Consider the following 22,620-nt stretch of genomic DNA (forward strand, 5'->3'; position numbering starts at 1 on the left):
CAGAAGTGCTGGTTAAAAAGATAGTGGAAAAGTGCCCTGTAGATGTAAAAATGAGGGGTGTCCAAAGTACAGTTTAGGGGTGGGGTTTGGCCCACAGAGCCACATTATTTGGTCTAGTACCTGCCCTGGATGGTCTGAGATATAAGCTTCACGTGGCCCTCGCTCCAGCCAGTCTGGGTGCAGCACGGGTCCTGGAGTGGGTGCTACATGTAGCACAATCCCAGACCAGCCACAGCACATGCTGGATTGGCATGTTGGGGAAGGGTGGGAGTAGGAAGTGAGGTGTCCAAAAGCCTAATCTAGGCCATGGGACAGCACTGCATTGTTCATTTGGCCCACAAACCAGTCCTGCCTGGCCAGATGAGTTTGGTGTCCCTATAATAAATGAAGAGGGAGAAAGTGTGATCTTGTGGATAAGATACAGGTTCACCCTGGTGTAACTTACACATAGACTTTGTTTTTACCAGAGATGCGTTTGGTTTGGTCCACTGTTTTTGAAAGTCTTGGAGAGTGTAGAAGGAGAATTACTTCCTAGGTAGACCTGTGTTCACAATCTTTCAGTTCACAACAAATTACTGAGGTGTATTTGAGTGAATCAGAATGTAAAACTTCAAAAGATCCTTATAGTAACTGCCTACTTCCAGGTATATGTTGCTTCCTGACAGTGAAGCTATGCATTCTCCAGGTTTGAACAGTTGGCAAAGTTTAAGTGTTAAACAAGGATTGCTCCATCCAGCTCTACAACATTTAGAATTTATTTACAACATGCTAGGAATTAACAAGAGATCAACAGATAGCTAACACGCACATACATACATATGCAGTTTCACTGTATGACTTGGAGCCTGGGCTATTTTTAAACCTTTGACTTGTGGCATCTTAGAAGAGATGTAGTTACAGCTGAAGATGCAGTTCCATTTCCATTCCTAGGTCAAAATTATTCCTTTAGATACATATGTTATTCTCTCCTCATAGAACTGAAGCTTCCTCCACAAACAGAACAACCCCTTGTTGGCAGAATATCAATCCTAAACCCTGTTTGGCCTCAAATATCTCATTCTTCACATAAGATTTGATGAGTAAGTCAAGGATGCCTTACAGCACTAAAATAAGGAAGAACAAGACTACCACAATAGGAATCTTTGCCCCAACACCATTTTGCCATATGGATTTCAAAAGCAAATGATAGATTTGGTTTTGTGTCATAATTATGGATTAGATGTTTTAGGGCAGGTGTGGGCAATATACAGCTTGCAGGCTGGATCTGGGCCACCAAGGGATTTTGCTTGGCCCACAGTGAGTCCTTCTGCCCTGCCCTGCCCAGCCCAGGCATGGGGGGTAGCCTAGGCCGTGGCACATGCAGCCAGTTCTGCAGCCCACCAGGCACACAGCAGGGCTGGGGCAGTGTGGCAGCTTCCTGGCAGCCCTGACAGTGGAGGCTCCTTTCGGCTGCCACTGCCAGTGTTGCCCCAATGCCAGACCTAGCCCCACTGCCTGGGCACACCAGCCAATCAGCCCTGCACCCACCACTGGGGACAGGACCTGTGCAGGCAGAGTGCAATGCCAGATGAATGGGATGGGGCTGCGGGTGCGTGGGAAATGGTGTCTGGGAGCAGGACAGGCAGGCAGGTTTGCGATCATGAGGCAGTCACAGGGTGGTGATAGCACGGGGCCAGATACCAGGGCAGAGCCATAATCCACTGCCTACACATCCCTACACTGGACACTGATTCCGTGGCCAGGGGCATATGGGAAGCAAATGACAGCTCTGCCCTGGGCCCTGGCCCCTCACTGTCACTGCTCCAAGATGCCAGCCCTGGCCCCTGCCCTCCTGTCTCACTCCTGGATCAGCTCCTCACCCACACAAAGCCCCATCTTGATTGCATTGCTGCATGCCCTACCTGCACAGATCCTGAACAGTTTCCTTGGAGACCCCAGGATTGCTGGGCAGTGACAATGCAGCGCTGGGGCCTGCGGCAGTGCCACAATCCACTCCCTGCACACCTGTGCCTGCGAAACCAGCATCTGTCTCAGGGGGGTACAGGGAATGGACTGTGGCTCTGCCTCGCACCCTAGCCCCACACACGGCCCCATCCCAACTACCCGGCATGGAGCAGAGACGCTTAGGGAGTTTTAGTGAGCTGTTGTCAGGGAGGGAAGGGTGCTGACTTGGCCTGTGACGGGCCCAAAATGCCCTCAGGCCCAAATAATTGCCCATCCCCTTCTTATGTATTGATAATGAGATACAGAATCTTTCACTTTCACATTACTATTTCAAATACAGACTAGGTAGCTAATGACCAAATGTAGTTACAATCTGACAGTTGCTCTATGGCTTAAATGAAATAAGCTGGTGGTCTCAGGTTAGTTCCTAATAAAGAGAATCCCTTGTTTCAAGTAGCACCCTTCCAGGGGATTTACAGTCAAGAGTATAAGAGCCCAGAGCTTGAACTACCCTCTCATATTTAGAGTGACCCCTCAGTGGTTTGGGATACACTAGTAGAACACTGTGGGACAATCCCTCCTTTTCTTGCTATGTTGTATATTTGTCTCTGCATGCAGGATATTGTTTTCCAAGGCCATCCCAAACTGTCCACAGCACTCAAATCCCAGAGAGACAGGTCTGTTTTACAGATTCTTGCTGCTAGCCATACTTTTCATCACTGCTCTAGGTCACTGCTTTTTCAGATGAATAAAATATTTGAGTCATCCTTGACCTATCAAAGCCTAACAAGATCTATGGCAGAGAACCATTTTGTGATGAACTAATTTAAAAAGCCCTGGGGTCGAGAGGTGGGTATTATTTCAAGGGCGTGACCTCACTGATTTTGTGGTGGGAATTTTGCTTCCAGAAATAACTGCTAGTGCAATTTTGCAGGCCCATTTTCTAGTTCTTAGATGTCTAATTGCCTAATTTGTAGGTGCAACTAGGTAGTTAGAGATCTAAGTGCTAAAACTGACAACCACAATTATTTCCTGAAGCAAAACTGCAGGCACAAAAATGAAAGCAACTTTAAACAAAACAAAAACAAAAATGTGTTTTTAATTGTAGATAAAAGTAATTCCTTCCCATCACTAGCAGCACTGAAATACAGCGCCCTGAAGGAAGTGGCAAAGGCCAGGTTCATAATTGTTATATGTTGGCTGCACGTTAGTGAAGCTGTAAAAGTTACAGTATGACAGGCACTCCATTACAGTGGGGTCCTTCAGTAGTGCTCTTAATTAGTATAAGTAGATTATCAAACATGGCCAACTGTTGGGCAACTGCACCAACGTTTTGTTTGCTTAGTCAGATTTCACATCTTGGTGACTTTGTGCATGCAAGTTCATGTCCACGTGTGTATAAGCATAGAGAAATCGTTCCATATTCTGCTTATGTCCCCAAAGCCCCTGGCACATGTTCATTTAATGGTGGGATGGGATCTGATCCTTCATCCCAACAATTGTTCCTCCTGCCTTGCCACAAATGGCTTGGGATAAGGGACCAGAACCCATCATACCATTACTATTTGTCAGTGTAGGGGAAGCCCGGGATCCAGTTCAGTCTGGAGCCATTGCTGATAATCATCTGGTTGTCAGGGTTGAACTTTTTGGCTGAGACCCCACACAGCACCGTGGCTGGTTTGAGCTTCCAGAGCAATTTTTAAAACTTCCCCAGGCACTTGGACCCAGACAATGTGCAGGTTTCAAGACCAGGGCTGTCCAGGCCGAGCCAACAATCAGCAGATTGTTAAAACCTCATGCCTGGCAGCCCAGGCACAGGGGAATCAAAGACTGCTGACAAGGGTTGGGAGGGGGAACAGTGATGAGCCTCCCTTGCATGGTCTTTAAAGCTCCCTGGGCACTAGGAGCCATAGACCAAGGAGCCTTTCTCCACTGTCTGTGTCCAAGTGCCCAGGGAATTTTAAAAAGCATGGCTGCAGCCAGTGTAACAAGATCAGCTGGTCCTGCCACACCAGCTATCTGTTCCCTGTATCACAAAGTGGTCACGAATGTGACACAAAGATGTCACACATTAAATATGGACTATGTTTATGGCCTGTTTGCTCTGAGTTCTACTCCTAAATCCCTGGTAGTGTCAATGGAGCTTTACAGGTATATGTACCTTAAAGCAGATTTGTCCTCTTTTTCTCAGGTACATCATTTTCTATGGATTAAATTAACAAAATGCAAATAATTTGCATGGAAAATATCAAGAGCATGAATCATCCTTCCACACAATACCTAAACTATATTTTCTTTGTATCTCCATTCTGACAATAGATAGCATATTGACTTAAGTTCCCATTGAGCTTGGAATGCTGTGTGAGAATCCAGGTGGTAGCATTTTTACAGAGTTCCAGTACTTTTCATTGCTTCTGCCCTTAAAGTTATGAATACAGCTTTTGGGAGATCCCCAGGTTGTATGATCCTCAATGGAACTGAGACAATTTACAGCGATCTTATTCAGCCCCTACCCCCAGTTCCACTCATGAAGAGCTTGTAGTCAGCCTTCCAGAGTTTAACTGGGAAGCTCCCATTATCTAAGTTTCCCTATTTTTAAAGGTTTCAGATGTGTCTATACAACCTGGCTTTCTAGTGCATAAACTGCACTTTTGGATTATTTTTCCTCCTAAAGTACTGAAAAATAAATGCACTGTTGAAAAACCAGCAGTCTCAAATAGAGAGGCAAAACTTTTCCTAACTACCTTTTTTTAGTGGAATGCTCCATCTGTGAAATGCTGGAACTAGTAAACTGAAAAACTGACTCAATGTAAAGCACTTGATTGTCATTAGATGTGAAAATGAAAGGTATCTCTACTAAGCTTCCTGTCTTGGAATGATAAATGGAACATATGGCACAAGTGGGTGGAGAGCCTGCATGTGAAAATATAGATACAGTTCTTTTTCCAGAAAGTCTACAAAGAAAAACTGAGTGATTGAATAAAGTTGGAAACTCCTGGAACATCAGATATGGTCAAATAATGTCAGTGTTCTAGGAAACTTTATTATATTCATGTGCGATTTGGTACCCGCCTAAGATAGAATGCATTATGAACAACTGACGCATCTCTATTAAAAGGGCACTGAAACTAAGACAAGCTGGAAACTAATATCAGGAATCATAGCAATAGTCGGCTTTCTAGCTGACATTATAAAGAGATAGAAGTATGTTACCACATTGAGTAATCAACACTGGTATGCTGTCTAAATATTCTTAGAGTGATACTACAGTGTGGAGTTTCCTGGGTGACAATAATTTAAACAGCTCTGTGTTATTGTCTCTTCCTGCTTAGCAAGAGACAAGTAATAGCTGAAATATTCTGTTTGGTTCATGGCATATGAGAAGTTTTCTTCTTGCTACATCAGAATTGGGGTTAGTGTATGCTGTAGGCTAATTACATTAGTTTCCTTAACTTCAGAAACGCTCACTGTAGTGTGATGTCTGAAACTAAAGCTGTGGGTGGGTTCAGGCTTCTGCACTGGTCGCAGTCCTGGGAGACGGACAAAGAGAACGAAACAGAGAGGCATGGCCCTTGACAGGTCACCAAAATCCATTAAGTGGCACACCAAACCAAATTGCCTGCTCCTGCTCTAACACCTGTTTCCTCTCTTCTTCCTCTTCCCACCAATTTTACTCCAGCTCAATTCCATGCTTCTGCTTTCTGATTTATTCCCATATTTTTTTCTCTCTCTTTCACCCCTGAGTCACAGAGCTCAAATATTTACCAGACCCCTCAACTGCCAGAGAACTAAGGCATACACAAAAGATCAACATACACCCCCAGAATGACCAGGAATCACACTCAGATAGGAAGTCAAATCTCCTCCAGCTGCTGGAAAGGAGGGAGAATATTGCTGGGATTTCTCCCAGAGTTGTGTCCCAGGTCCTTCTGGCCTGGTGCACAGGTAGGTGGGGGAGGAGGTATGTGCCCTCCCCCACAGGACAGTCCCCACCACCGATGCCACCGGCAGCTTCTGCAGGTGTTCACCAGCCCTGTCCCTGCCACCGATGCTGCCAGCACCTTCTTCAGGTGCTTGCCAGCCCCGTCCCTGCTGCCGCTGGCTTCTGCAGGTACCCCCCAGGCTCAAGAGGCACCAGTCACACATGGCCTGGTGTCTTCATTTCCATATCAGCCTCTGGGTACTAGGTTGTAATCTGAATCCCTTCCTACATCAATATCTGAAAGCCTCCAGGGGTAAGGAAAGAGAAAAAGAGTATTCAATTTGTGGTGTTCTCTGTATTTGCTGCTCCAATATCTTCTTTCTGCCACCACAATGAGATGGTCTCAGATACACTCACTCCTCCAACCTCTATTTTTGAGCCACCTTCCCTTCATAAAGAAGTAAATACCTGCCTCTCCTGCCCTTTAATCAGCAGCAAAATACAACAGACCTAAGTGTTGGGAGTTTCACCATCAACAGGGCTCTAAATAGCCACTAAATGAGCAGACAACACTGTATGAATACATTTTGTTTATATTTTGTAGATTATTTTTGAACCATAAAGGCTAGTAACATACTTTTAAAAATTAGTACTTACATTCTATAAAAGCTGATGGCATCCACTGAGAAAAGTTTACTTTTCCTCAGAGATATGTTAGGGAGTAGTTTCTCCAAAACCTAGCAGACATACTTAAATGTCAAGGTATCATGAAGTTGATGATATCATGTAATGATGAATGCTGCACTGTTTTTGACATTTCCTGTTCACTAGAGAATTTCAAGTAAAGACGTTACAATTTAGGTACTTTATACAGCTGATGGAATGTTTGCTTTCTGTTATTTCCCCCAAGTAGCTCCTATTTGAGTGGAAGTACTTGTGACAATAGAAAACTTAAGGAAATTTTTCCCCAGCTTCCATGCTGGAGACTGGGGTCTAGAGCAGTGGAATTTTCCCAAGGGTGCAACAAAAAAGCCAGGTGTTGGTACAGCCCATTAAAATACAAAGGATAAGAGGCCAAGGACAGGACTTCTGTGAACATGATCCTTAGGAAGCAGGGTAAGCATACTTGAATGAAACAGGGGTCCTGTTTAACCCATGGAACTCACTGAGGATGATGGACAATAGCTGCAGAAAAACTAACTATTAACCAAAAGAGGCCCAGGGCTGCCTGCTCCCCCATCCTGAGGCACACTGCACCCCAGCCAGTCATTTCCAATGCAGTGTGCCTCACCACGGGGGCTCAGCAGCACATTTCCCAGCTGGGTGGAGCATAGAGTGCCTCAGTGCAGGGGCTGCCTAACAGCTAGCTGTGCATGGAGGTACCCTGTGCCCTAGCCAGCCATTCCCACAGCACATGGAGGCCAGTAAGAGCAGCATGCCAGGTACCAGGAGGAGCTGGGCATGGGCAGTTTGCTTACAGTGGGACAACGTATCCCATAATGAAGCACGTGCAGGGCATGCACTACAGCACAAAGTAGTGGCATAAATTTGTTCTGCTACTATTTGTGCCACTGCAAGCACGTGCCCCTGCTTGAAGTGGTAAGTAAACTGAGGCAGGTAAATGTGCGTCAGCATTTTCTGTTTTCTCTAGTTTTGTATAATTCTGTGCAACTTAAAGTAAAGATTAATTGCAGCCCCCTTATAAAGTCTGTGCATCTGTTTACTTTCAAATATTATATATCCTAGAAGAGTGAACTAGAGTGCCCATGGTATTGGAGCTCTTGGAAAGCATGTGCTTAAGCCAGTGTGGACACTGAAGCAGCTTAAATGAGACCACATAGTCTCATTTCTGTGAAGGGATAACAGGCAGAAAGCCAGGGAACAGGAAGCGTGTTAGAGAAACTGAGAGAAAAGACAGTGTTGAAACCTACCCAAACCCAAGGGGCTTGAGAGACTAGCATTTTGAAACCCAAACACAGCAGTAAGGTGAATGCATAGCAGGGAGTATCCTAAGTGGCCTGTAACATGGAAGAGGAGGAAACAAAATAGTTAAAAATATTTCAATACTTACTGCTAAGCAAAGCCCAACTAGCAGGGTATCAGCAAATATAGCTAGACTTAACTCAAATTTCATTTTAATTTAAGAATTCTTCTTTAAGTAACTCAAGCAATGGGGTTTCCATTACATCCCTAAGGGAGTCTGTTCCACAGCCTAATGTATTTCATCTCACTCTCTGGAAATATTTGTGATATTTAACATAAATTTTCCTACGTGCAGTTTTTCCTTATTATGCCTATTTTATCTCTTTTTATTCAATCCTTCTTCAATTTTATACAATATATCCCTAAAGTTCTAAACCTCTGCTAATGCCTTTCATAACAAAGTTATATGCATTTAGGGTAACATTCAACACATTGATTCTCACAGCTCCTTGTGGAAAAGTCCCATAATTTAACAGAAAAAAAAACCCTGCTACAGTTTTTTTTGTTTTAATTGAAAAGATCCCAGAATATTTCATTCAGAATTACATCTTAGCTATAGAATTATGTAGGACACTTAAAATACTATAGAAAGAATAAGTCATTATACTGACTTTTGCAGACTGAAAAGAAATTACTACAGAACCAAATTAAACTTTATAACCCCACTAATTAAGCCCTATTAAACTATAAAGGCTTTTTCCCTAAGAGCTGATATAGTACTTAACTAAATATTCTACTTGACATGCTCAAAGTTCCCAGCAGGGGAGGTGAACATAAAAATCACAGAAAAGAAACAGTACTCTACTTGGAGTCAGACTTTTGTACATTGTTATCTTATTTTTTCACTGCTACCAGTGTATCTGATATTACCGCTATGCTGTGTGGGTTTTTTTTAATAAATAAAACAAAGGAAATGATCATATCCTGAAACTTTGTAATGCTACATAAAGGACGTGATTTTAGTCCTACAACACTCAGGTAATTCAGCATTATAATTCCCAGCTGACCTTAAAATGCAATACACAAACACATAAGAGGAATATTTTAAAGTCTGAACAGTGAAAAATACTTTAAAATTTAAATACAGGGTGTTCACAAGGGATCCAGGTTTTCTGTTTCCCATGGAAAAATGGAAAAATACACGGATGTTCCCTTTTAACCAAGAAAAACACGGGTTTTTCATTTTAATGGAGAAACATGAGGATTTTTCACAGAAACAATGGCCTGGAAGGCCGCATCTGGCCTGCAGACCGCATTTTGCCCACCCCTGCCCCAGTGCCTTTGCAACCCAGTAGGCAAGACCCAGCATAGCAGGGCACAGCAGGGCAGGGAAACTCCTTGCCGCCGCAAGCCCCATGCTGCCCTGGTGAAGCACCCCCTGCCTACCAAACAGCAGCGGGGGCAGCAGCGCAGAGTTCTGCCCCTCACTGCTGCCGGGTGGGCAGTGGGTGCTTCACCATGGGGCTCGCAGTGGCAAGGAGCTTTCGCACCCCACTCTACCTTGCCGTGCTAGGTCCTGCCTGTGGGTCGCAGAGGCCCCGGGGGGAGGGCAGCAGGGTGGGGAGCCTGAGCCTGCACCTGCCCCGCCCAAGAGGTATGATCTGGCGGTGCTACCCATGGAGAAGGGGGAGCTGGGCTCCACACTCCACTCCCCCAAAGTGGCCAACGCCACCTCCCACAGGTGGCAGTCAGGACTCGAGCGCTGCTGTGGGGGACAGGGCTGTGGACCCAGGTCTCTGGCCCCATAGCCCTGGCAGTTAGGAACCCAATTTTAGAAAACTAAAATTTTACTTTAGGACTTTACTACTAGCTGGGACTCCCAAATGCCCAACACAAAAGTCAGTGTTAAACTTCAATTACATCATAAAGCTTGAAATATGTGACCTATCTGCATAATCTCAGTCTATTCTTTAAACAGATCTATTTCTTAAACTCATTTGTAAAAATCCACTCAACGCCCCTGTAAGTCAATAAAAGTCCTTCCTTTGATTTTAAGCTGGATCATTCCTTAAAGATGAAGGCAGCTTTGTTCAGCAAATTATTTAGTCTGATGATAAATTCTTGTTGATTTAAAGTACTCATTGTAAAGTACTGTTACCCATTTTAAAGTACTTCCTTGATGCTACCAGAAACTGATTCTGTAAAGCATGCTGTCTTGCAAGTGCTGTCAGGTGATATACACTGAACCTCTCAAACTAAAAATACATGAGGGCCTTTCTATACCGCTGCAGTAGCCAGTCCCAGAAAAGACTTGACTGAACAAGTCCCTCTCACACCCTGCCATTGTCAGGACGTGCTACTGTCATGGTACAGACAAGTCTACTACTTCCAGATGATTATGAGTCAGCCAGTAATACTAACCTTCTCAGAAAAACTCTTATAAGTGTTACATTTTAAGAAACCATGCTACATTTTGCAAACCTGGGTGTTTTGAAGTTCAGCTTCCATTCATAAATGGCCCAAATGTTGGAAAGTAGAAAATCATACAGTTAGGGTAATTAAAACAACACTATTTGCTCATGACCAGCCTTGCATTGTCTCTTCATCAGCATTTTACACAGTGCTGTCTTGATACTATTATTTTCATTAGTGAAATGTGAAAAAGCAGTTTTTTCCTATTCCTAAGAACTTTATATATAGCCATGCATTTTTAAGAGTGGAGCTAATATGAACATGGAGCATTACAATGTAAAAAGAAACTTTTCCTTTTTTTTTTAATCAAAATTTTGTTTTTATTGACATATACCAAACAATTGTAGCTGTAGGACTAACGAGTCCTCTAGTGTTATTAGTTGTTGCTAAAATGTAACTGTAGTCTTTGAAGAAGTTGTCCCTAAAGTTCTGGTTGTTCCGAGGGCAGAGAAAAGTTGTGTGGATGACTTTAACTGAACTTTTAACATACTGGCCAAGTGTTTGGCTTTCTTTTTATATATCTGCATTCTGATTTTGTCTTTTTTTTCTTAAGTGAAACTCTAATTTTGTACTCCTGGTTTTGCCATATTGTTTTGTTGAATTTTTAATTGCAATAGGATTTTGTAGCATTTCCTGGCTACTACTTAAGGGAAGAAATGGTCAACCACACAGTTCAGATTTTCTGCTGGGGAATATTTAAGGATTGTTTATTTTGGGGGTCTCTAAGGACCTGACAAACCATATATGGATGGACCTGTTCTTCCTCACACAACATCCCACCTCCCCAGGGACTTTCTCCTTTTTCTCCTTTCTGGACACTGTCACCTACCATCTCCCATTCTGCTGGAACCAGACCTACCTAGCAGCCCTGTGCATTGTTCCCTAAATGCTATTCCTCTATAACAATCACAACCATATGTATCTGCTTCAGCCTAAGAAGACATTAATCAGGCAATATACACATTACAAAATGACCTTGGAACCACAAGCATTGTAAGGCGCATTATAAGGATATTATAATGCACCCATCAACTGTGCAGGCTTTATGATGTATGTGAAAAGCATAAGCAGTATCAAAATAGTTCAACAACCACTTTCAAAACTAGTCATTGGCATCAATTCTCATCACAATTAACAGAATAAAAAATCTGCTTTGGAGACAGGAATGAAAATGTCTCACACTGTTACTCACATAATCATTTCAGGTACAGCGACTGTGAAACTGACAGGGAACTAGCTTCCCACCTCATACCTAAAAATGGTAGTTTCTGCGCAAAGATGACAAACTTTTAAATATGCTTCAGACAGGATTTCAGTGAACCTCAAATGCAGTATGTGTATTAGAAAAGTATCTACTATCCCCCCATATGTAACTACTCACCATTACAAACTGACTTCTAGCTACCTGATAAAGGCAAAGAGGGATCATCTTCTCTTTGTTGTAGGCTGCAGAGTCATATTTCAGTGTTATTCTAGAAGGTTCATCCCATGTTGAATGATTTGCTGTGCTCATTTCTTATCCATAATTCCAGATGAAGGCTACATGGCCACTAGGTAGGGGTACACCAATAAAGATTTTAGGGCCGATACCAATGGCCAATTATTAATGAGCCATATCGGCTGATATCGATCTGATTGCTGATATGCAGCCTGCCAGCCTGGAGAACAGCATCCAGCTGATAAGTCTGTGGCAAGTGAAAGTGAAAAGCAGAGGAGGGGAGGGGGGGCAGATCAAGACAGTGCAGTTTTAAACATGGTCAGGCTGGGTGGCAGTGGCACTGGGGGTGGGGGCTATGGGGAAGAAGCCACCCCCTGCACCCCCTAGATGAGCCATTTACAGTTCTAGTCCCTTGCCCAGCCCCAGCCACACTTCCTCCCTCACTCCAGGAGCCTTGATCTGTCCCCCGCCCTTCCCCTACCCCTTCCCCTCCCAACAGACTTACCAGCCAGATGCTACTCTCCAAGCTGCCGGGCTGGCTGCTTGCATGCTACAGCTGCACGCAGCATTTATCAGCAACATTATCGACCACATCAGCCAAAAAAAGCCAATTGCTTATAATGTCAATTTTCCTTTTATCGGTGCTGATACAATATGGATTGATGTACTGGTGAACCTCTACCACTACAGTAACTTTCTGGGATCAAAAATGGCAATGGCCACTCTAAGAAGCTAACTGATTTGGCACAAGAAAGACAAAGAAAAAACAGTAGATAACAGTGGAAAGAGAAAAAATACAAGGACCTAGTAGTTATATATATACTACTTAGTGACAAAGGCAACAGCCATTTAAATTTGATTCCAAGAACCCTCTAAATTGACTATGCAACTCACATTTATTCTTATACAACCTAATACAGGTTTTCAAGCAGCTCTGGTGCCTTTTGAATTGGACTGACACTTTTAAGTGCTGAAATATGACAAAGTTTCAAATGGAGAAAGTATTGTCTATGCAAAACATTAAATTATAAATGATAATTAAAGAAATCTAGCTGGCACCTAAACAGGCCACTGATACTATGCAAATAGCTTGCACATAATAAAACCAAAAAGACATTAGCCATAAAAATATCGGTAGGCCCATTGTCCACCTCCACTTCATAATGTTTTGTACTTCACTTCAGTTAAAGTGCCGTAAGCACAAAGCTTAACACCCAGCCCCTCCCACAAACTTAGAAAAGGCGCAAAAACAGCTTACCCTTCTGACGTCAGGGGGAGCGGGGGGAGGAGAAGGGGGAAGTCTTTAAAAGTCTCGCTGAGTCCACACCACGGCAGAAGCCATTTTGGGACCCCGCAGATCAGTCCCTTCTGCCGCGGTCTGGCCAACCACGTCAGCGCTTCTCCGCCACCGATTCTCCCGGCGTACCCCTTCCTTGTGCACTGACCCGATTAGCGAACCGAACTGCGATCCGCGAGAGAAAGAGAGAGTCGTTAATTTGTTTTGTATAGAAAACGCATTTGATCAAGCTGCTGTACCTATGCACCTCGTTCATCGGCGTGTAAGTAAACAAATAAAAGTTTCTTGTTACACTTTACAACTCATGCCCTGTTCTGCAATCAGGAGGCTCCGTAATCTGCAAACAGAGGAAAAACCCCTCCCTCCCTTAAAGGCAAAACGAACCTTCTCCTCATTGTGCCTCAGGTCCTGACCCTGCAGGGCACAACACAACAGTAAGAATAACCTCAGCACAAGACACTTCCTCAGGATAGGTGATTTGGGAACAAGCAACTGCTCCCAGGCAGTCATGCTTCCAAGGAAATGCTCTGCACTTCCATTGTTATTACTTAAATACCATTTGTGAGAACTCCTTCTTCTGTTTCAAGAAATGCAAACAGAAAGTCCATCACACAACTCAGTGTGTGCAAGTCAATTAGCAGCCCATGACAGGGCAAAGAGAATGTAATTGTTAAAACTACAGGAAGCAAAGAGTCCCTTGTCCAAACTCTGAAATGCTAGAGAAAATCCAAACAAATCCTGTGGGGGAAATATCCAAGAAATAAAAACTTTTGGTGGGAAAAAAAGAGGTGAAGGAAATTTGGGAATTATTTAAGGCTGAGAACTAATCCCTACAACAGACACTTCAGATTTTGTCAGAAAAGGGAAAGGGACTTAATGAAATATATGATGAATACCTCTTAGGCACACAAATATGATAATATTACTGAGTTTCATAAAGCTGTTGATAACTAACCAGCTCAAATGATGAACAACTTAAGTGAAATATTTCACTTCAATTAGATTTAAGGCAGCATTAGGGCCTGAATCTGTTAGAGGTTGAATAGCAAGTGTGAAGAGATAAGCTATCATGCTGTCCTGGTCCTTTAAGGCAACTCCACAACTACACTACCCCATTCCAGGAAGTTTTCTGTATACACAGACCCAAGGAAAAAAAAGGCAACCACAGAGAGAGGAAGTGGTCCCAGGGTGGCAGTTTGTGGTTTGAGGTCAACCAAGGCTATTAACTCTACACAGGGCCTGCAACTCAGGCCTTCATATGTAGACAGGGGGAGACTCTTGCCTCTCTTAGCTAACCAGAGAATCAAAAGAAGCATAATCCCAAGACTGCTATGATTTGTGTGCCTTCCAAGTTAAGCATGCTAGGATAGGGGACAGGGGACTGTGCATGAATATGGAGCTGCTGCCAGATTCAGAGAGAACTTTTGTTAGTTTGGATTTGACTGCCAAATCCCTGAAGGATGTCTAGAACCCCTGAAGAAATGTCTGGGAAGAAAGAAGTCCCGGTGAGAAGACTGGTCTGTTTGTTCTGAACTGTATCTGAAGTCTTTCAGGTTGTTTGATTAGACTTGTCCATCGGATCATGGAGAGAACATCAGGAACTCCAGCAAGGCTGGCTATGAGGCAACAGCCCTGAGGAGGGGTCTGATTGTGCTTGTTTTGGATGTTCTTCTTGTTTGACAGTTCATTGGTTTGGAATTTGCCACCTCTCTGGAGAGTCTGGATGCCTCAGAGAAAGAAAGCTTGTTGAAGGGCATTCCAGTTATTGCAGGGTGATGGCAGGGGATATTTTTGCTTTTGGGGTTTTTTTGGTTTTTACAGGATTTCCTGGCCATAACCATCTCTCTCCACAGGGGAATGTTCTTTTGAAATGCAACAGCACAACATACACATTCTTAAAAATCACAGGCACACAATAGCCCCAATGCCATTTGGTTATTTTGAGCCCAATCCAACAGCTCCTGTTTATAGGATCTTAGGAAAGTAGGGCTGGATGAGACCTCAAGAGGTCATCTAGTCCAGCCCCCTGCTCAAGACAGGATGTGGATAGGACTTAAAAAGAAAAAAAAGAAAAAAAGATCTAAGTTCTATGTTTGGGGCTTTCTCTGCTTCAGTTTCTTCTTTTACAACACAGAATTAATGTTGTCACTACTCGTGACACTGAAGTGCTATATCAAAAAAACAACTGCACCAGAACTGCAGGGGCAATTCTGAGAAACACACACACACACACACACACACACACACACACACACAAATATATGTGTGTATGTGTATATCTGTTTATATGTGTATATATATATATGTATATTTCTCAGCCATAAAGCACTGGAGCTTTGTGGGGCTAGAGCCAAAGGAAACCCACACTACCATTACCTACATGTGGCTTGCCCTTACAACCTACAGTTTGGGGAATCTATGGCATTAGCCTTCCTTTGCTATCCATAGATCTCAGGTAATGACATATACCAGCTTACCCTCAGAATACTAGAGATCATCAATTCCAGATGTGAACTGAGAAGTTTATAAAACAATGTTATGAATTCAGAAACAAATTTTATCAAGGCCATCAACTGTAGTAAATCCATAGATTAGAATCTGCATCAATTAAACATCTGAGGGTGTATTATAACTCGTAGCTTACATGCAGCAATTCAGGAGGCAGCAGCTGGCATACTACAATTCAGCTGTTCCAAAAATTGAGAGGCTGCCTTCTGGAGGCATATATTTTCTAACTACATGCCAGAATTTGTAAAAATTCCAGGTAGTTATTTATGTTACAGTAGTGCCTAGAGCTCAAACTTAGATCAAGGCCCTTTTGTGCTAAGAAATGTAGAAACCTGCAGTTGGACACAGTATCTGGCTGAAGAACTTCTATGGCCAAGTATTAAATGGAGACAATCAGGAGGAGGGAAAACAGAGGCGAGGTGACATGCCCAAAGCCACACAGCCAACTAATGGCAGAGCTGAGAACAGGACCCAGGTCCCCTGAGTCCTGATAAGACTTCCTTATCCTATGCACAACACTGCCCATTCTTATTTTTCCTCATGTATAAAGTAGCCACTATGTGCTGCTTTTTTAAAAATGGAATACATACAGCCCAGACAGCAATATACCTACCTGCCAAACTCAGCTCTGCCACAGAGCCTCAACCCCAACTTGGAAAAACCACATCAGGGACTTCATCCATGCTAGAAAAATTAGTAACCTTTATCTCTCAACAACATCCAGCAATAGTATAGCCATGTGGATGAAAAGCTCTGGGCATCTTACAATTGCATCATGAATTAACGAAAGCACGTTTTCATAACAAACTGCTGAAAATACTCAATCCCTGTCTATACCAGCATTTGCAGCATTGCTCACACCAGTCCGGTTGCATCTTTAGTGGCATTCTCAGTAGAGAGGATAATTCAGCAAAACATGTTCCTACTGTTTCTTATGTTACAGACACCTATCTTCCAGGGATTGAACTGAAATTTATTCTTACAGATTGCAACAAAAGGTGACTTTTGTCAACAGTGATCTCAGCTAAATTCAAATCAGAGATACAGTTCAGGATACAAAGGACCAATATTCTTCTAGGAGTTACCTAGTCTCCTCTGATTATACTGCATTTTATTCTAAACAAGCCATCAACTAATATACCCTTGTCCATATACAAATTATGGGAAAAGATCCTTTACTATCTTGCAGAAACTAAGTAAATTCATGCTTTTCTGCAGACACCAGCTTCCCTAAAGGCAATCATTTTTTAAAATTTTACTTATGTTGCAATAGTGCCCAAAATGCGGTAGGTACTTCCCAAGTACATGGGAAGGATACAGCCCCAGATCTGAAAAGCTGTCATTTAAAGAGCTTCCAATTGCTTTTCGATGAGCAAGAGTGCAACGAGGCACTTCAGTGCTACACTGAAGGATCCATTTCTAACTCTACTCACAGCCACACTGAATGCTGATTCCAACTTTCTTCTGAGATTTCAATGGGTTAGACTTTTGGTGTTTAAAACTGCAGTGTCTTGAAACTCAGCACACCAGTTATCAGGATAAAACTTGTTTCTAACAAATAAACAGGCAGCTTTAAATGGCACTTCTCACAAATAAAGATGTCAAAAATTTATTTCTGGTAGGTTCATACGAGTCTTTTTTATTGCCTTCAGTTTAAATGCTACAAACTTATGGGAAATTTTAGAAAGTATTCAATCTGAGACAACTCTTCCAATACCACACATCATATTTTAATCTCCTTCTTCCACCTGAAAACCTATTTCTTAGGAGTTCATCTGCTCATTCTCTACCTAAAGTTATAATCTTTTGTTTGCAGCATCACAATAAATTGCTGTGGAAATTATGTTGTTCCAAAGAAGAATTAATAAAATTTTAAGTATGGAATAAACAGGTTGAGCAGATGAACCCTTAAAAAACAAAGAGCCTGTTTCCCTACAAATGGTCCCAGCAATAAAAATGTAAGGAAATAAAAATGCTCCCTACAGCCTGATGTATGGCTGTTCACAGAATAGGAATGGAAAATCATTCTTTATGATCACTGATTGGTCCAGGGCTAGTGTTTAGAAATATTTATTAGTTGTAAAAGAGCAGTCTGAATAAATGTTTCTAGCCTGGCAGGACACAGGATCTTATCATCACAATTATCCTTGTGCTTCTCTTGCCTTCTAAGGGTAAGCATATAGCTCCCCCTCCCAAAAAATTGTAGTGAACATAAGGCTATTATTTCCTACACTCAGGAAAATAAGGTGTGCAGTGTAGTAGCTCTGAAGCACAAGATGGAAAGTTGAGAAATCAAGCTCACTATCTGGCAGCCAAAATAAACCAGTGGCTGTATTTGGTTCTTTTTCCTGTGCAAATAATACATTAGCTGCTACTGGTCAAAAGTGGCCATCAGACCTAAGAGACATGAACCTTCACCACCAAATCCTCTCAATGTTGTAGCAAAAGTGAAACTCCAAAAATAGGGTTACCATACATCTGGATTTTGCCAGACATTTCCTCTTTCTTGGTCCCCTGTCCTCGTGCCTGGGCAGGTTTTTAAAATGAAAGAAATGTCCGGGTTTTTTGCTCTTTCTCTGCTTTCCCAGGCTGGCTGCTTGGGGCTGGGAGCAGCGGACAAGGTGATTGGCTGTCAGGAGTCATGTGCTTCCCGCAAGCCACTCCCAGGTAAAGAGACAGTGTGTGTGTATGTGTGTGCATCCATGTGTGTGCAACACGGGAGCTGCTTGGGCAGCCAGGCTGAGGGGGCAGGGGTATGCAGATCAGGAGCAAGGGGCATTGGCAGGGTGGGGGGAGGGGTCTGCAGGTCAGGAGTGCGGGGCACCGGCAGCACTGCAGAGCAGGTGGCTGTGGATTGGGAGTGAAGCAGGACTGGCAGAGCTGAGGGGGCAGGGGTTTAAGAGTGAGGGGCAGAGGCAGGGTACTGGTCTATCACTGCCCCCTCCCACACACTCATATGCCTCTTCCCTCCCTCCTACTCCCCCTCACAGGTGTCCTCTTTTTTGATACTGGAAATATGGTAACCCTAACAAAAACAACCACAAAGACTTTTGTCCCCTACAAAGGAAGCCAGAGAACATGGGTAACTGGCTGGTTCCCAGTGCCCCTACAGAACTAGAAGACTGTGTTGCCTAAGGAAATGAATGGTCCATGTCCGCTTTGTCTCTGCATACACTTGAGGAATCTGGGTGAAAATTGACAGCAGAAGAACAAGAAGAGCAGTAAAAGGTTTCTTCTACTTGTTCCTACCATATACACTGATCTTTGCTCTCCACTCCTCCTATAACTTTTATTGCCCACCATATACCCTCTGAATTCTTCTGGAATCCTTTTTCTCTGAACACCTGGGGGCACTACTTAGCTGTTCTTGTGATAAACAAAGCCCTCTGTCCTACAAAAGCTGGTTTCCTATAGAAGTGAAGCACTTAGAAAGATTTATTTTACTTCCCTGTGCTTTGCATGTCACATGACAAACATAAGACGACACTTCTTGCCTTCTGCCTTTGCTGTTTTTGGAAAAAAGAGAATCAGATTCTCCACATAAGGGATAAGAGGTTTGTGGAATTTGCATTTCAGTTATTGGAAAAAGAAACACCAACTCCTTATTGGTTGCATCCACACATGCACTTTACTGCAGAGTAGACTAATTAGCTGTGGAGTAAAGTGTCACGGTCTACACATGTGACAGTACTAGGCTGCAGTAACCTAATTAATACTGCTGTAAGATATTACTGTGCCTTACCTAAGTGCATCTTACAGTGAAGTAATTAACTGTGATTAAACACACATGTAGACTCTGACCACAGGTGTAACTTCCACCCAGTCAGTCCCAGCCAGCAGGGGACCAGATTCCTGCCTGCCACCCAGCCACATAACTCCACACTTTCAGCACCCTTGTGCCCCAACCAGCCCCTCCACCACTCAATGGTGCCACCTGGAGATCAGGGCAGAGCAGGGCAAGAGCAGCCCTGGTGTAAACAACTCCACCCCAGCTCAAATTGTTGCTATGCCAGGTGCATGTGTAGATGCTGTGCCAGGGAGTAGTTTACTCCATCTCAAGTTGCTCTGGAGTTTATTGCTTCAAATTAATTGCACATGTAGATACACCCAATAGGACCATGACAATGCAGGGATATTATTTAGCAAGACAACAGCATGTTCAAATTCATCAGACAGGCCATTGGTACCTCACTTTCCCTGCTCCTGAGCATGAGGGTACACTTAAGGCAGGGATAGGAACAGCTTTGCCTGTACATTTAATTAATACTTTTAACCAAGGCTACACTACAACAGTGTGTCTGTTAGGGTTCTGGACCAGTGCTTACTCTCCTTTACATTGTCTTACATCAGCTGTAACTCCAGGGACGTCAATGGGCAGTTGGAAGTTACTCTATTCCTCTACTTGGCATGCTGCACTCTGGTCAATGTTCCCATCCACCAGGACCTAAACAACATCCCTCACCACTGCCTAGTCGTACAAGCCTTTCTGGATCTATGCACTTAACCTTCAACAACGTGACTTCAACCCTGATGAAGCTTAGAAAACCAAATGGAGTTCACAGGAAATCCCAAATAAACATCTTGCAATAGATCCAATGCAGAAGGTCCCTGGCTTTGATTTCATGCGATGCTCATGGGCAACTCTAAACCGCATCTGCACAAACCATGGGAGATGCGGATACCTGATGCACAATGGAAAATTAAAAACTGTCCAGTATACTCTGCTGTTCCTGATGCAATTGTCTGGCTCAGTCACCTATATGTAAAATAGTTGGTGTTCTGTATCTATATCAGCCTTATGAAAGAAGTGTCCCCAGAGGCATCTTTCCCAAAGATTTATCCCCCATGCCAAGAACCAAAAGCAAGGTGGCAGCACTGTGCCAGCTGGGGAAGTAACAGCATAGACATTCTAAAGTTATGTATATACAAACAATGTAATGCAGGTTAAAAGGTAGAATGGCTTCATTGCACTTCAAGTCTTTTACTAAGGATAAAACTACTGCATAGTTTAGCTTCCAAAACTTACCAAGCATACACACAGGCAGCCACTGTGGACTGGCTGATACACTGTAAAGCCTAGTCCTGATTTACACCACACTGCATTTTTAGTTTGCCCATATCCTAAGACAGATGTTTTGGCTTTCTATATACAGAAGGACTTTAATTTAATTATGAGTTAGTTGCACCCATTAAATATACATACCTAACTCTAATACAAAGCAGGCCCTCTGGACCCAATACTCTGCCCCTCTGTGCATTAAAAACATATATCCTCAATGCAAATACCCCACTATGATTCAATACTCGGCACATCCACACATGCAAGCACATACACTTGCAACAGCTCAAATAGAAGTGATGCAAATTTGAGTCGGGGCTTTTTGCCTCAGTGCACGTGCCTGGACATGCACTTTGGTGTGGGGCAAATTGTACCACTTGGGGCAAAATAACTCTGCCTGGCTTCTCCTGGATCTGCAGCAGTACAAAAAGCTACCCTGTGAAGTAGCTCAGGGCTACTCGCTCTCAGGAGCTTCTGGGGCCTAGCCTATTTGGTACCTTGGGACACTATCCCTTGTGCCAGCTGGACTGCTGAAGCAGCCCTGAGAGTTCCCTGACCCTTTTACCCACTGCAGCAGTCTTGCAGTGGGGGCTGCTGCCTGGCTGTGACCTGCTGCACACCTGCTAGACCTGGATGGGGACTGCACGGTCAGTAGAGGCATCTGCCCCTCTGGGCCAGCTGACAGTAGGCTGTGGCTGCAAAGCTGGCCTTTGTGTGGCACTACTGCCATGTGTACCCCCTGCCCACCCATCTGGCCAGCTATCTCCTGGAAGATGTTCCCAGTATGATAGCCTGCTTTGAACTGTCAAAGCATGTCCTCCTGGCCCCAATTGGCCAGGAAGTCAGCCACCTCCAGCTGGGTCTATTGTGCCAGCTCTGAGCAGGCTCCTCTGCCTAGGTGCTGCCACTTGCCTCCCTAGCAGGAATTCTGGTGCTCCCTATTGGAAAACTGAAAAATCCCTGATAAAAAAATCCCAAAGTCACTCTGTAAAATACCCAGAAACCCATGTTCCTACACAATTAAAACAAAAGACCACTATATATAGACAGTGAGAGACTGAGAGACAGTGACCAGTTGGGCAATGTTTTATTAATATTTCTACAGTGCTAAAGAATTTGGAAGACTACCAGTGTCTCTATCATCATAATAAAATGAATTCTAAATACCTATATGTTTTGCTGTATGCCTTTGGTTTTCTTACCATAGAGCAGTTAGAGCTCCCTGTGACCCCTTCACTAACCAGGATATAGGAACAGCTGCCCCTGCAGCCACAGCTCCTGCCAGCAGATGTCATTCTGTCTGGCAGCTGGGCATGCATGGTGTGTGCTGGGGAAATGTGGGTGGCTGTGGAGGGATGTGGGGGGCCATGGGGTGTGTGGGTAGGAATGGGTGCATTGTGGAGGGACTGTGCAGGGGGGCTGCTCAGGAGGAGTAGGTCCCCTGCCCCACACAGGGCACAGCCCCTCTGCACATCTCATAGACTGCCCTCCAGCAGGGCCCACCGCCTCCCCTGCAAGGCCCACATGCCCCACCCCCGCTTGCTCCCCCAACCCCTGGATTGCTGCCCTGCCTGGCCCCATCCTCCGCCGGCTCCTGCAGCCCCCACAAAGGCTGCCCCACCCAGGCCCAGCTTCCAGGTATTTAAAAAAAAAAAAAGCCTCATACTCACAGGCAATAGCAGGGGCTGTGGGGGTTCTGGTCGGCAGGGCATTGTGCAGCTCCAGCTGGGGCCACTGCGGCTATCACCCAGGCCCTTGCTGCCAGGGGGGTCTGCCATGAGGCCCTAATGCCCCTGATGGCAGCTGCTACTGCCAGTGAGTGCGTGTTGCAGGGGGGTGGGGGAGATGTTAATTGCTGGGATCCTGGGGCCAGGTAGGGCAGTGATCAGGGGGGTTGGGGGGCACGTGGGGGATAGGGACAGACAGGGCAGCCATCATGGGGCTTGGGGCCAGCAAGGGTCCCCCCTTGGTCCCCTCCCCCCTCCTCTAGCCCCCCCTCCCTGCATGAGCAGGCAGCGTGCTTCAGCACTGGGGCAAGGGTCAACCATAGAGACACT

The 22,620-nt window shown here is 44.2% G+C and overlaps 1 protein-coding gene across 1 annotated transcript in view; it reads right to left on the reverse strand.

The window, feature by feature from the left end:
• HMGA2 (high mobility group AT-hook 2) overlaps positions 1–22,620 on the reverse strand; it is a 178,714-nt gene that overhangs the window by 120,696 nt on the left and 35,398 nt on the right. The window lies entirely within an intron of this gene.

The sequence above is a fragment of the Crocodylus porosus genome, unplaced genomic scaffold, assembly GCF_001723895.1.
Source record: "Crocodylus porosus isolate Cpor-Errol unplaced genomic scaffold, CroPor_comp1, whole genome shotgun sequence".
In the NCBI taxonomy this organism is placed as follows: domain Eukaryota; kingdom Metazoa; phylum Chordata; order Crocodylia; family Crocodylidae; genus Crocodylus; species Crocodylus porosus.